Consider the following 12,536-nt stretch of genomic DNA (forward strand, 5'->3'; position numbering starts at 1 on the left):
GTTCGTCAGAGGGTCATTTTAAGCATTCCGAAGGCTTCAGGGAAGCCTCCGGACAGTCCCTGAAGCCTCCGGAGGGCCTCCGTGGGGGGAGGCTCTTTTCACCCTCCTCAGGCTCCTTTAAAGCCTCTGGAGCCTGGGGAGGGCGAAAAAATGGCTTTTAAAAATGGTGAACTCAGCTGGCCAGCGCGCGCATGTGTGCTGGCCAGCTGACAGGGCAGCGCCTCGTGTTCCCTGACAAATAGGTTCGCCATCACTGATCTATATGTTCGTGACTCTGTGGGTACGTCTTTAGAAATTCTATCTCAACAGGACATTACATTGGTCTCAACTACTTCAAGACTGCTGGAAGAGTCTAGAAGAAGAGAAGATAGAAAAGAATTAAGAGAGAAGATGCCAAAATGTTGTTATAATTGTGGTAAGAAGGGTCACATTGCCAGGTTTTGCAAAAAGCCAAAACCACAGAAACCTTACAATCTAGAAAATATAATATTAATGTGACTATAGATAATAATGCATCATTTAACCACAATTTGTGGATTATTGACAGTGGGGCATCGATGTGCATTACTAAAGATAGAAAGAAAATGTAAAGTTGGTTACAAGTAAACAACATGTTTCTTTAGCAAATGGTTGGAGGCTAAAGGTATCAGGGGAAGGTATTGCTAAATGTCCATGTATTTCTGAGACATTGCATATGTTATATGTACCAAACATTAAGTTTAATTTACCTTCAGTTAAAGTTTTGGTTAATCATGGCTACATTGTAACATTTAAAGGGGATAATTGTTTTATTGAAAAAAGGGAATATTAAGGTTACTGCTAAGCTACAAGATGAGTTATATGTAATGTATGATTCCAATGTTGTTAATTCTGTGTGTTCAAATGTTAAACCCCACAATGAGTGTATTCATTTAATGCATAAGCAAATGGGACATATCAATTTCAAAATGTTGCAAGAAACAGTGAAGTTAGTTGATGGTGTGAAGATAAAGCCATGTAGCCAGTATATAAATTGTAATGTTTGTAATGAACAGAAGAGTAGAGCTACTCCGGCTAATAGGTTAAACGGATTTAAGACCAAGAAACCATTAGAAGTGGTATTTGCAGACTTAATTGGGCCAATGAAACCTAGTTTGGGGGGTGCCTGTTATGTACTAAGCATTTAAGACCACTATTTCAGATATCGTTTTTGTTTTCTGTTAAAGAACAAAGCAGAAACATTTCAACGATTCACTAACTGGGTTAAATTTGTAGAGAGAAAAACAAACTATAAGATTATTACAGTAGTGACTGATAATGGTACAGAATTCACAAACTCTAATTTTACAACTATGTTGCAGAAGGCTGGTATACATGGTATACAACATAAACTTTCTGCACCTTATCGTCCACAGCATAATGCATTTGTGGAAAGAAGAGGGCAGACATTGCAATCTAGGGTTAGAAGTATGCTTGCTGATGCTGGATTGCCTGAATCATTATGGGGTGAAGTGATGATGTGTGGAAATCATATTTTAAACAATGTAATTAACACCACAACTGGTGAAATACCATATACTAGATGGTATGGTAAGAAACCAGACCTCAGTTACATACATATATTTGGAACTCCAGCTTGGGTTCATATTCCCTCACAATTGAGACATAAAGGACAAAAAAGAGCCCAACAGCTAATTTTTATAGGCTATAATTCTAATCACAGATGCTACAGATTTTGGCAAAGAGGATCAACAAGAGTCGTTAGCAGTGCAAATGCCAAATTTATGGAACATATAGGATGGAATAGGTTAGAACTAAATAATGATGTGATTATAGAAACCAAGCCTAGCACTCATGAAGATGATGAGGACTGGATATTAAAAATGAGTTGTCTACTCAAGAGGAAGTAGTAGAGCAGGAACAAGTGAAAATAGAAAGTCCGGTAATAAGTCCTGAGTTACCAAGGCATTCTACACGTGTAACTAAGCCACCTGATAGGTATCAGGCAACTATGGCTTATGAGGTTAACAAAGTTCCTGCAACATACCATGAATTAACCACACATCCAGAAGATCAAAAGGAATGGAGAACTGCAATAACTAAAGAACTTAAGTCTTTGCAGAATATGAAAGTATATGAAAATACTGATTTACCTCCAGGTAAGAAAACAATAGGGAGTAAGTGGATATTTAAAATAAAAACTGGCGTAGACGGAGGCATAATATATAAGGCTAGACTAGTGGCTCAGGGTTTTGACCAAACAGCCACAGATTATGATGAAGTGTTCGCACCTAGTCTAAAATCCACTACACTTAGAGCCGCTTTAGTTTGGGCTGCAAACAATAAGTATTTGATTAGACACTTGGATGTAAAAACAGCTTATCTACATGGACCATTACAACACATAATTGTAACTGAAAAAACCAGCAGGAATCAAAGACAATGACAAGTCTGAATGTTGGATTCTGAAGAAGAGTCTTTATGGCTTAAAACAGTCAGGTTATGAGTGGAACCAGTGTTTAGTAAACGCTTTAACCAGTATTGGATTTAAAGCTGGTTTAGCTGATCCATGTCTGTTTAGAATGGAAAGAGATGGAAATGTTTCATTACTTCTTTTATTTACAGACGATATAGCCTTGTTAACTAAGACAGAACAATAGGCTATTAAAATAATGGAACAGTTGAGGAAACATTTCAATGTAAAAGATATGGGTGAAATACTTCAATATTTAGGATTAAGGATTGATAAAACCAGGGGAGGGTTTAAAATATCACAGACGGATAAGATAAATAATTTGTTGAAACAGTTCAAAATGGAACTATGTAAACCCTCAAAGACTCCTATGAGTCAGGAGTTCAACAATAGCAATGATCAAAGTGCTATGTTTGATAAGGGTTTGTGTTGTGGCCCAGCAGGAGCTGTTGGAGCTGCCACGAGATTCCGACAGCGAGGGTCCCTATGAGTCAGCCCTGGAGGATGTGGAGGACCCTGGACAGGGTTCTGACTCCGAGCAGGGATCAGAGAGGCTGGTTGGCCACCAGGAGGCGCCTGAGGCATGGAGCAGAGGTGAAAGCCAAAGGGAGTGTGCTCCTGATGTCATGCCTTGGAGCAGTGGGGAGGAGACAAGGGAGTGGTTTCTGGATGCCCGGCAACAGAGAGCTGATAGACATAGTGAACAGCTACGCAGTTAAAAGACATGATTGGACTCAGGTGATCGTAATCAGGCTCCTCTCAAGGCTATTTAAGGAAGGACTTTCCAAAAGCTGTTTTTGCAGGAATCAACTTATCATTAGAGTTGGAGATGCTCTCAAATCTGTGTCGTACCTTGGCAGGCTGGATTACTGCCAAGGTGTTATCTGTACCTGGATTGCTGCCAAGGTATTGACTATACTGGATTGCTGCCAAGGTTTAAACTGTGTGCAAATAAAACATCTTGCAGAGACCTTGTTTCGGAGTGCTTTGGTATACGAGAAGGGGGGGTCAGAACAGATTGATTCCTGCCCCAAATGAAGCTCCATTAAGCTGCAATGGAGCAACTACTTGCTGAGAATGCCCACTTGGCACAACAATTGGCGTTGACTGGGCAAGTAGCTCAGCTCCAGGGGCTTGCTAACCCCCCACCCCAGCCAAGGAGGAAATGCCCACTGGCTACACCAGACAAGTTTGATGGCAAACAAGCTATGTTTGCAGCGTTCTTGGGACAATGCCAGCTGTTTATCAGCTTGAGAGCGGAGGACTTTCCCACTGACCGGACAAAGGTGGGATTTATCATCAGCTTGCTCTCAGGCACAGCTGCTAGTTGGGCTACTCCGTTGCTATCTCAACCTAGCCCTCTGCTGGATGATTTCCAGGGCTTTTGTAATCATCTCTGGCTGATGTTTGAGGATACCATTAAGGGGGAAACAGCCACCAGACTACTCAAGTTGCTGCAGCAGGGTCGTGGCTCCTTGCAGGATTATGTCAGTGAATTCCGGCTGCTTAGTCAGGACTCAGCTTGGAATGAGCTAGCCCTCATGGACACTTTTCAGGATGGGCTGTCTGATGCCTTGCAAGATGAGCTGGTGAGGGTGGACAGGCCACCAACGTTCGACGCGTTGGTCCACTTATACCTCCGGATAGATGCCTGGCTGCAGAGGCGGAGGCCTCGCCGTGCGTCCCAGGAGACCACTAGGGTGCTGGTCCCTCAGGAGACTGCAGTTACACGGGAGGAGCCCATGGAGTTGGGTGAGACCAAACCCCTCTTGTCATGCTCGGAGATGGACAGATGGCATGTAGGGGGGTTGTGTTTCTACTGTGGGGATTCTGGACACCTGGCTTTGATTTGCCCCAAGAAGGGTAGGGGAGCTGTGCAGCCTGCAGCCTCCCCCTCAATTCCGGAACAACGTGTTGAGAAATGGGCGGAGCCCGATCTGAGGGAGACTTTAGATCAGGCACAGGCCGAAACAGAGGTGGACGGCCATCCACTGCACATGATCTTAGCAGCGCACATCCTCTTGTTGGGTAGTCAGCAGGAAATTCTGGCCCATGCCTTGGTCGATTCCAGGGCTACCATGAACTTTATGGATGCGGTGTTTGTTACAAAGTACAATGTCCCTGTGTGTGGAGGACCCACCAATGCGTGTTGAGACCATTGACGGCCGGGTGCCTCTGCCTGGGACTATCAAGGCCGCCAGGCAGCCTTTTTGCCTGATCCTCGGGGAGCATGAGGAGGCCATTCAATTTTACATGGCTTCGAGCCTGCATTTCCCCATGGTCTTGGGACTGGTTTGGCTGCAGGCGCACGACCCTCAGATCTACTGGTTGCAAAATCTGATCATGTTCCCATCCCTGCAATGCATCGACCACACTCTGTGCGGCCCAGGTACCCAGCTCACCCAAGGTGGATGTGCCGCCGTGTTTAGCGAAGTTCGTGGATGTCTTCAGCAAACAGGAGGCAGATCAACTGCCACCGCACCGGCCTTATGACTGTCCCATCGACCTGGTACCTGATGCGAAGCTCCCTACGGGTCATCTGTACTCCATGTCCAAGCCGGAGTTGGCCGCATTGGGGGACTTTATAGACAAGAACATTGCCTGGGGGTTTATCCGGCCTTTGTCCTCGCCCTTGTCTGCCCCAGTTTTGTTTGTGAAAAAGAAGTTCGGGGATCTGAGACTCTGTTGCGATTACCGGCACCTGAATGCCATCACGGTATGTAACCGTTACCCGCTACCCCTGATTCCTGAGTTGTTGGAGCGGCTCCAGGAGGCAACGGTGTTCACGAAATTGGACTTACGTGGGGCTTACAACCTGGTCCAAGTCAGGGCAGGGGACGAATAGAAGATGGCCTTTGGCACCTGGTATGGACATTTTGAGTACATGGTCATGCTGTTCAGGTTGACCAATACCCCTGCAGTCTTCCAACACTTCATGAATGACATTTTCCGGGACCTTTTGGATCAGTTTGTCATCATTTAACTGAACGACATCTTGATCTACTCAACATCCCAGAAGGATCATCAACATCACATGCGTCTGGTCTTGCAGTGACTCCGAGAACATTGTTTGTTTGCAAAGCTGGAAAAGTGTCAGTTTTGGCAGACTATCTTCAAGTTGCTGGAGCACCGTCTCTCCCCTGAAGGAATTGCGATGGAGCCGGGCAAGGGGGAGGCATTGCGTAGTTGGCAACCTCCTCAACGTATGAAGGGTGTGCAGAGACTCCTCAGATTTGCCAACTACTACTGGACCTTCATCCCCTGCTTTGCTTTCTTGACCGAGCCCTTCACTTGGCTCCTACAAAAGAAAGTGCTGTTTCACTGGGGGCCCACGGAGCAATAGGCATTCATGGCCCTGAAGTGTGCTTTTACAAGGGAGCCGATCTTGAAGCACCCTGATCCCTATCGTCCCTTTGTAGTGGAGGCAAATGTGTCTGACATTGCAGTGGGGGCGGTGTTACTGCAGGCTCACGCCCCTGACGTACCCTTTTCCCTTGCGCTTACTACTCTCAGAAACTCAATCCTTCCGAGTGCAATTACACCATCAGGGAGAAGGAGTTGTTGGCTATCAAGGTGGCATTCGAGGCCTGGAGGCAACACCTGGAGGGGGCCAGGCATCAGGCCGAGATCTGGACAGACCATCGGAATTTAGAGTTTTTGACCACGGCACATAAGCTGAACCAACGGCAGATCCGGTGGTCTCTGTTTTTTGCCCGGTTCAATTTTAAAGTGATGTACATCCCTAGTATGCTGAATCAAAGGGCGGATGCCCTGTCTAGGAAACCGGAGTACTCTGACCCTGCAGACTCACTTCCACCCCAGACTGTTCTACCTGTTGAATCTATCACTGCAGTTCATGAACCCGTGGACTTACAGTCTCTGATACGGGATGCGCAGCAGGACGATGAGGGCGGAACCACAGAGGGCAGAGGTAGGGCCGGCTTCCCCATGGACCTTTGACGATGACCTTTTGAGGTATCGGGACCGGCTCTATGTGCCCGCAGGGCCCCTCTGTGGACTGGTTCTCTCCCAGTGTCATGATACTCCAGCAGCGGGACATTTTGGCCTTTTCAAGACATTGTACCTGGTCTCCTGTACTTTCTGGTGGCCCCGCTTGCGAAAACGACGTGCAGATGTACATCACATCATGTGTGCAGTGTTGACAGGCCAAGTCAGCAACGGGAGCTCCTCCAGGCTTATTGCAGCCATTGCCAACCCCAGACAGACCTTGGGGGGCCGTGTCCATGGATTTCTTGACGGAACTGCCTCCGTCTTCAGGTTTTACCATGGTCCTCGTGGTGGTGGACATGCTCACCAAATGGCGCATTTCATCCCCTGTCTGAGATTGCTGACAGCCTGCGCCACCGCCCGCATGTTCATCCAGCACGTGTTCCGGCTGCATGGCCTACCTGACCGGGTCGTATCAGATTGTGGGACACAATTCACGGTCCAGTTCTGGAAAGGGCTGATGGAGGCTCTAGATGTCCAGGTTTGTTTGTCCTTGGTGCACCATCCTGAAACAGATGGGGGGATGGAGAAGGTGATTGGGATTCTGGAACAGTACCTGCACTGCTTCATGAACCAGCAGCAGAACAACTGGGCGGAGTACCTAACTGTGGTGGAGTTCACGTTTAACAACTCACAGCATACCTCCACATGGACGATGCCCTTCATGGCGAATGTGGGGTACCACCCTCGCTTTTCCCCTCTCACCCCAGTGGACTCTCCGGTCCCCACAGTGCAGGACTTCCTCTCTGAGCTCCGGGCAGTCCACCAAATGGTGCGCCGCTATCTGAATCAGGCAAAGGAGGACTACAAAAGGGTAGCAGATAAGTCTCGACGTGCGGTGCCGGAGTTGGCTGTGGGAGAGCGTGTGTGGCTGTCCACGCGGCATCTTCCATCCCACCGTCCGATGAAGAAGTTGGACCACCGGTAACTTGGGCCGTTCCCTGTGGAGGCTGTCATCAACCCGATGGCCTATCGCCTAACCCTCCCACGCTCGATGTGAGTGCACCCGGTGTTCCATTGCTCGCTCCTGATCCCGGAGCAGTCAGCTTGTCCTCTCCGCCAACCCTCTTCCCCCTTGCCGTCATTGTGTGAGGTAGACACGTGGCCACCGCACGAAGTGACCCAGATCCGTGACTCGAGATGGCTCAAGGGACGGTTCCAGTATTTGGTAGACTGGATGGACGAGGGGTCGGACGGGGGGACATGGACCGATGTGACAGCCGTGCATGTCCCTGCTCTGGTGCGAGCCTATCATGTGCAATATCCCTTGAGGCCACATCACGAGCGTCAGACCTGGGGGATGGGCCCTGCGGTGAGGGATAGTGTTGTGGCCCAGCAGGAGCCGTTGGAGCTGCCACCAGACTCCGACAGCGAGGGTCCCTATGAGTCAGCTCTGGAGGATGTGGAGGACCCTGGACAGGTTTCCAACTCCGAGCAGGGATCAGAGAGGCTGGTTGGCCACCAGGAGGCGCCTAAGGCATGGAGCAGTGTCGGCGGCGGCCGCGGGGGTCTCCTGGCATTGCCCTAGGCGCCGGGAGGCGAAAGGGGGTATGCGGGAGCCTCCTGCTTCCGCACGCTTTCGCAACAGGGCTGCCGGATGAATTCAGCATCGTGAAGGCTGCAGCTGCGAGGTGGTGAGATGGAGACCCTCCCCGACTCCCTTTTTTGATAGTTTGGTGAAGGTTTGACAGCGCTTTAAAGAAAAAAAACTTTTTTTCAATCGGCTTTTGGGAAGTGTGGCTGGAGGGAGGGGTTTTTCCCCCCCTCGGATGGGCGGTTTTGGACTGTTCTCTGCCCCTGGAGGAGAGGGGGGAGAGTTTTAAAATGGAACCACACTCTTAGCAAGCAAGCAGGTGAATATCCTGCTGTAATTGTGAAAGAGAAGTGATGGTCTGTTTCTTTTAAAAACTTCTGAAAAATTTCAGTTTGCTGCCTTTTGATCCTGGGCTGGCAAGGCAAGATGGCACACTTCCGTTGTCTTTATGCTCTTTGAGATTTGACTCCACCCACAGAAATTGCTGGCATTTTGCCTTTGTCTCCATGCCACTCAGAAATATCTCTTGAAATACTGTACCCTGGACTTGGAATGGACTGATGGATTTTATTGTTTGGATTTGAACTATAGAAAAGGTCTTTATTACTGTCTGGACTCCCTGCCTCACGATCTCTCTTGGCTACCCTCTGCTCATTACTTTCACCTTATTTTGGGGACATAAATACTGCTGAGTTTTTCGTTACTAAGATGGCACCGAAAAGACCCCCACCTGGGAGACCAGGCTTCGCTGGTTCTGCCCCAACATCCTCAACATCCAGCCCCAGCAGACAACAGACACTAACATCCTTACTACAAAAACCCCCTGAGGAGGACCTAACCCAGCAGCTGCTTCAAAAAATTTTAAAGGGGCAGGAGGAATTGAAAAACCAACTGAAGGAAATGAATGAACAACTTAGAGAGAACCAAAACAGAACGGCCCAAAACTCACAGAGATTGGACCTTGTGGAGGAGGGGACAGCTGAGATGAGAAGGGAGGTGATGGAGGTCCAGAAAGGAAACCAAGAACTTGAGAACCACCAGATAAAAACAGAATTTGAAAGAATGTCTTTTTTCCTTAGATTTCAAAATGTAATTGAGGTTGATAATGAAGATTTGAGGGAGATTATGACAAACTTACTCGCTGAATACATCAAAAAAGACAGACAGCAGTTGGGGTGGGACATAGACCTGATCTATAGAGTCAATTCAGCTTATGCTAGAACACATAATGTTCCAAGAGAGGTTCATATTAAATTTCTTAGAAAGACTACAAGAGATGAGATTCTGAGTGCACAAAGGGGGCAAATGTTAAAATACAAGGAGAGAGAGATAGTCATCTTGAAACAAATCCCAAAGAAAGTTAGAGATAAAAGAAAAAAATATTCGCTTTTAGCGAAAAAACTATTTGAAAATGGGGTTTGGTTTCGTTGGCTTCTACCAGAAGGGATGTTGATATTCTGGGAGGGTAGCAGAGTTAGAATTGACACAACCATGAAGGCGGAGGCCTTCATGGAAAAAAACAATGCTCTCCTAGATAAAGTTGCTGATACTACACAGGACACGCAGGACATGGGAGGTGCCGGAGCTTTGCTGGTGGGGGGGGGGGGAAGAGGCAGCATTGAGAAAACTTAGATCACAAAAGTGAGCCAGAAAAGCATTGCAATTGCTGAGATAGGGAATTCTTTTCTATTGGATATAAAATAGATTGAAAATATTGAAGATACAAGGTATAATATGCTGCCAAAAAAAAATTGTTAAATAATATTTTACTTAATGTATCAATGTAATAACAAGTGAATATTATGAGAGTTGGGGGTGTGTGCCATTCTCTGCACAATGTAGCTGCCATAATTTGTACCCTTACCCATTACCCCTTATCCTAAAAAATTTGTAAAACCAATAAAATTTTTGTTCAAAAAAAAAAAGTCAAAGCAGTCCTCGAGTGGGAAACCCCCCCATACTTGCAAACAATTGCAGAGCTTCCTGGGTTCACTAACTTTTATAGTGCTGTGCCAGCAGAAACAAAGTCTTAAAGTTTATCAGCAATTTCCTTCTCCTGCACATGGATAAATACACCTGGAAACATCTACCTACCTACTGTGTTTCCCCGAAAATAAGACAGGATCTTATTTTATTTTCCTCAAGAAATATGGCCTTGGGCTTATTATAAGGGGAGGGCTTATTGTTTGGGGTTGCCGGGCAGCTGCTCCCTTGTGAACTGGCTTCCTAAGAGCCGAGCACAGCCTCAGGGGTGAAGCAGCCATGAGGTGACCATGCTCACGAGCAGCCGCCCAGCAAACCCCCTCTCCAGCTGAGCAGCTGCTCTAGGATTGTGCTCTATGGTTGTGGGCCAGCTGCCGGACAGAGTCTTCCGGACAGAGAGTCTTCCAGCAGCCAGCCCACAACCATAGAGTGCACTCCTAGAGCGGCCGCTTGGCTGGGTGGCTGCTCGTGAGTGTGGTCACCTCATGGCTGCTTCACCCCTGAGGCTGTGCCCGGCTCTTCGGGAGCCAGTTTGCAAGGGAGCAGCCACCCGGCAACTCCCCCCTCTGGCCAGGCAGAACGCCATTCCCCAACCTAGCGGTATCCCGAAGGCACCAAGCAATGTGAGCGCCTTCCCCCCGGCTCCCACGGCTTGGCGCCTTCGGGATACCACTAGGTCAGTGAGCGATGCTCTGCCTGGCCGGAGGGGGTGTTGTCCAAGGGGGCTTATTTTTGGGGGTGGGCTTATATTTTTGTCCATGCAAAAATTGTGGCAAGGCATTAGTTTCAGGACAGGTCGTAGTTTTGGGGAAACACGGTACCTGCTCTCTCTCTCCCTACCTATCTACTGTATTTCTCTCTCTTTCTATTTCTCTCTCTCTATCCCTCTACCTACCTACACACACTCTCTCTCTCCCTGCCTACCTACTGTATTTCTCTCTCTCTGTCTATCCTTCTACCTACCTACCTACCTACCTACCTACCTACGCTCTCTCTCTCCCTACCTATCTACTGTATTTCTCTCTCTCTATCCCTCTATCTCCCTATCTACCCACTCTCTCTCTCACTACATATCTATTGTATTTCTCTCCCTCTCCCTCTCTCTTTCTATTTCTCTCTCTCTATCCCTCTCCCTACCTACCTACACACACTCTCTCCCTACCTACCTACTGTATTTCTTTATCTATCTATCTATCTATCTATCTATCTATCTATCTAACTATCTATCTATCTATCTATCTATCTATCTCTATTTCTCTCTCTCGCTATCCCTTTATCTACCTACCTACCTAACTACTCTCTCTACCTACCTACCTACCTACCTACCTACCTACCTGCCTGCCTGCCTGCCTGTCTGTCTGTCTGTCTGCCTGCCTGCCTGCCTGCCTGCCTGCCTGCCTACCTACCTACCCTATTTCTCTTTCTTTCTCTCCCTCTCTATCCCTCTACCTACCTACTTTTTTAAAAAATTGCCTCTTCAAAACCTTGATGCGTCTTATACTCCGGTGGGTCTTATATTCTGAAAAATATGGTAACTGAAAGTCAGAACATTTTTATTGAACTTAATGGACAGAAACTATAAAAAAGCCATAGAAGATAGTTTTTGTATATTATCACTATTGCAAGACATATGCACAAAAATGGAAATATTCTGAAATACTTGTAATGGAGCAATGATTGGCATAGATGATGGAAGTAGAAGAGATTGCAACATTAATTTGTTTTCTTAGAGAGAGATCAATTACCATGTTTATTAGTCACTGAAAACCTCCCTATGGACCTTTTGCTAAAAAATGAAAAAAAATGAATGCATGATGCATGGATTTTATTAGAAAGGGTAGATTATAGAAAGAACTTTGATGTAAACTTAGAAAGAAAGAAGGGAAAACATAAATCTACTTATAACCAGTGGTGGGCTTCAATTTACTTTACTACTGGTTCGTTCATGCGTGCTCACTTGCTTGCATGTACGCTTGTGTAATGCTTCTGTGCACACGCAGAAGCATCTAGGCAGGTAGACGGAGCCTCCCACCATCACCATTACTGATTTGTCTGATCCGGGGTGAACCAGCAGAAACCTATCTCTGCTTATAACTGCTATTAAGAAGATCCAAAGTCTCTTCTTATTTATTCATTTTTATTTTTCTTCCTTTTCAAATTATTGTTTCTTAATTTATTTTTCACCTTTCTATTACTTCTCTCTGTTTCTCTTATCTTTAACTTAATAGATAGGTCAACAAGCCATAGTATTCTAAAATAGTAATACATCTTCCATATCCCCTATTGTTTCTGTTTAAAGGAAGCAAACAAGCAAATAATATTTCATTCCAAATTTTATTGTAACTTATTCCCTGAAAATTTAAGGATGGTTTAATTTTTGTACATTTCAGGCTGTGATGTGGTATATTGATTAATTTGACTCCATTATTGTCCCCAAACAATACATGAGATTCAAATCAATTCTACCCCAAGATATTTTTGTTTGAATTAGTAATATTATAAAAAAGGAAGAGTTCAAATTGATAATGTTATTTGATGAAGTTACTGAAATTAATATAT

The sequence above is a fragment of the Natrix helvetica genome (genome assembly GCF_964273705.1).
Source record: "Natrix helvetica genome assembly, chromosome: 6".
NCBI lineage: Eukaryota > Metazoa > Chordata > Lepidosauria > Squamata > Natricidae > Natrix > Natrix helvetica.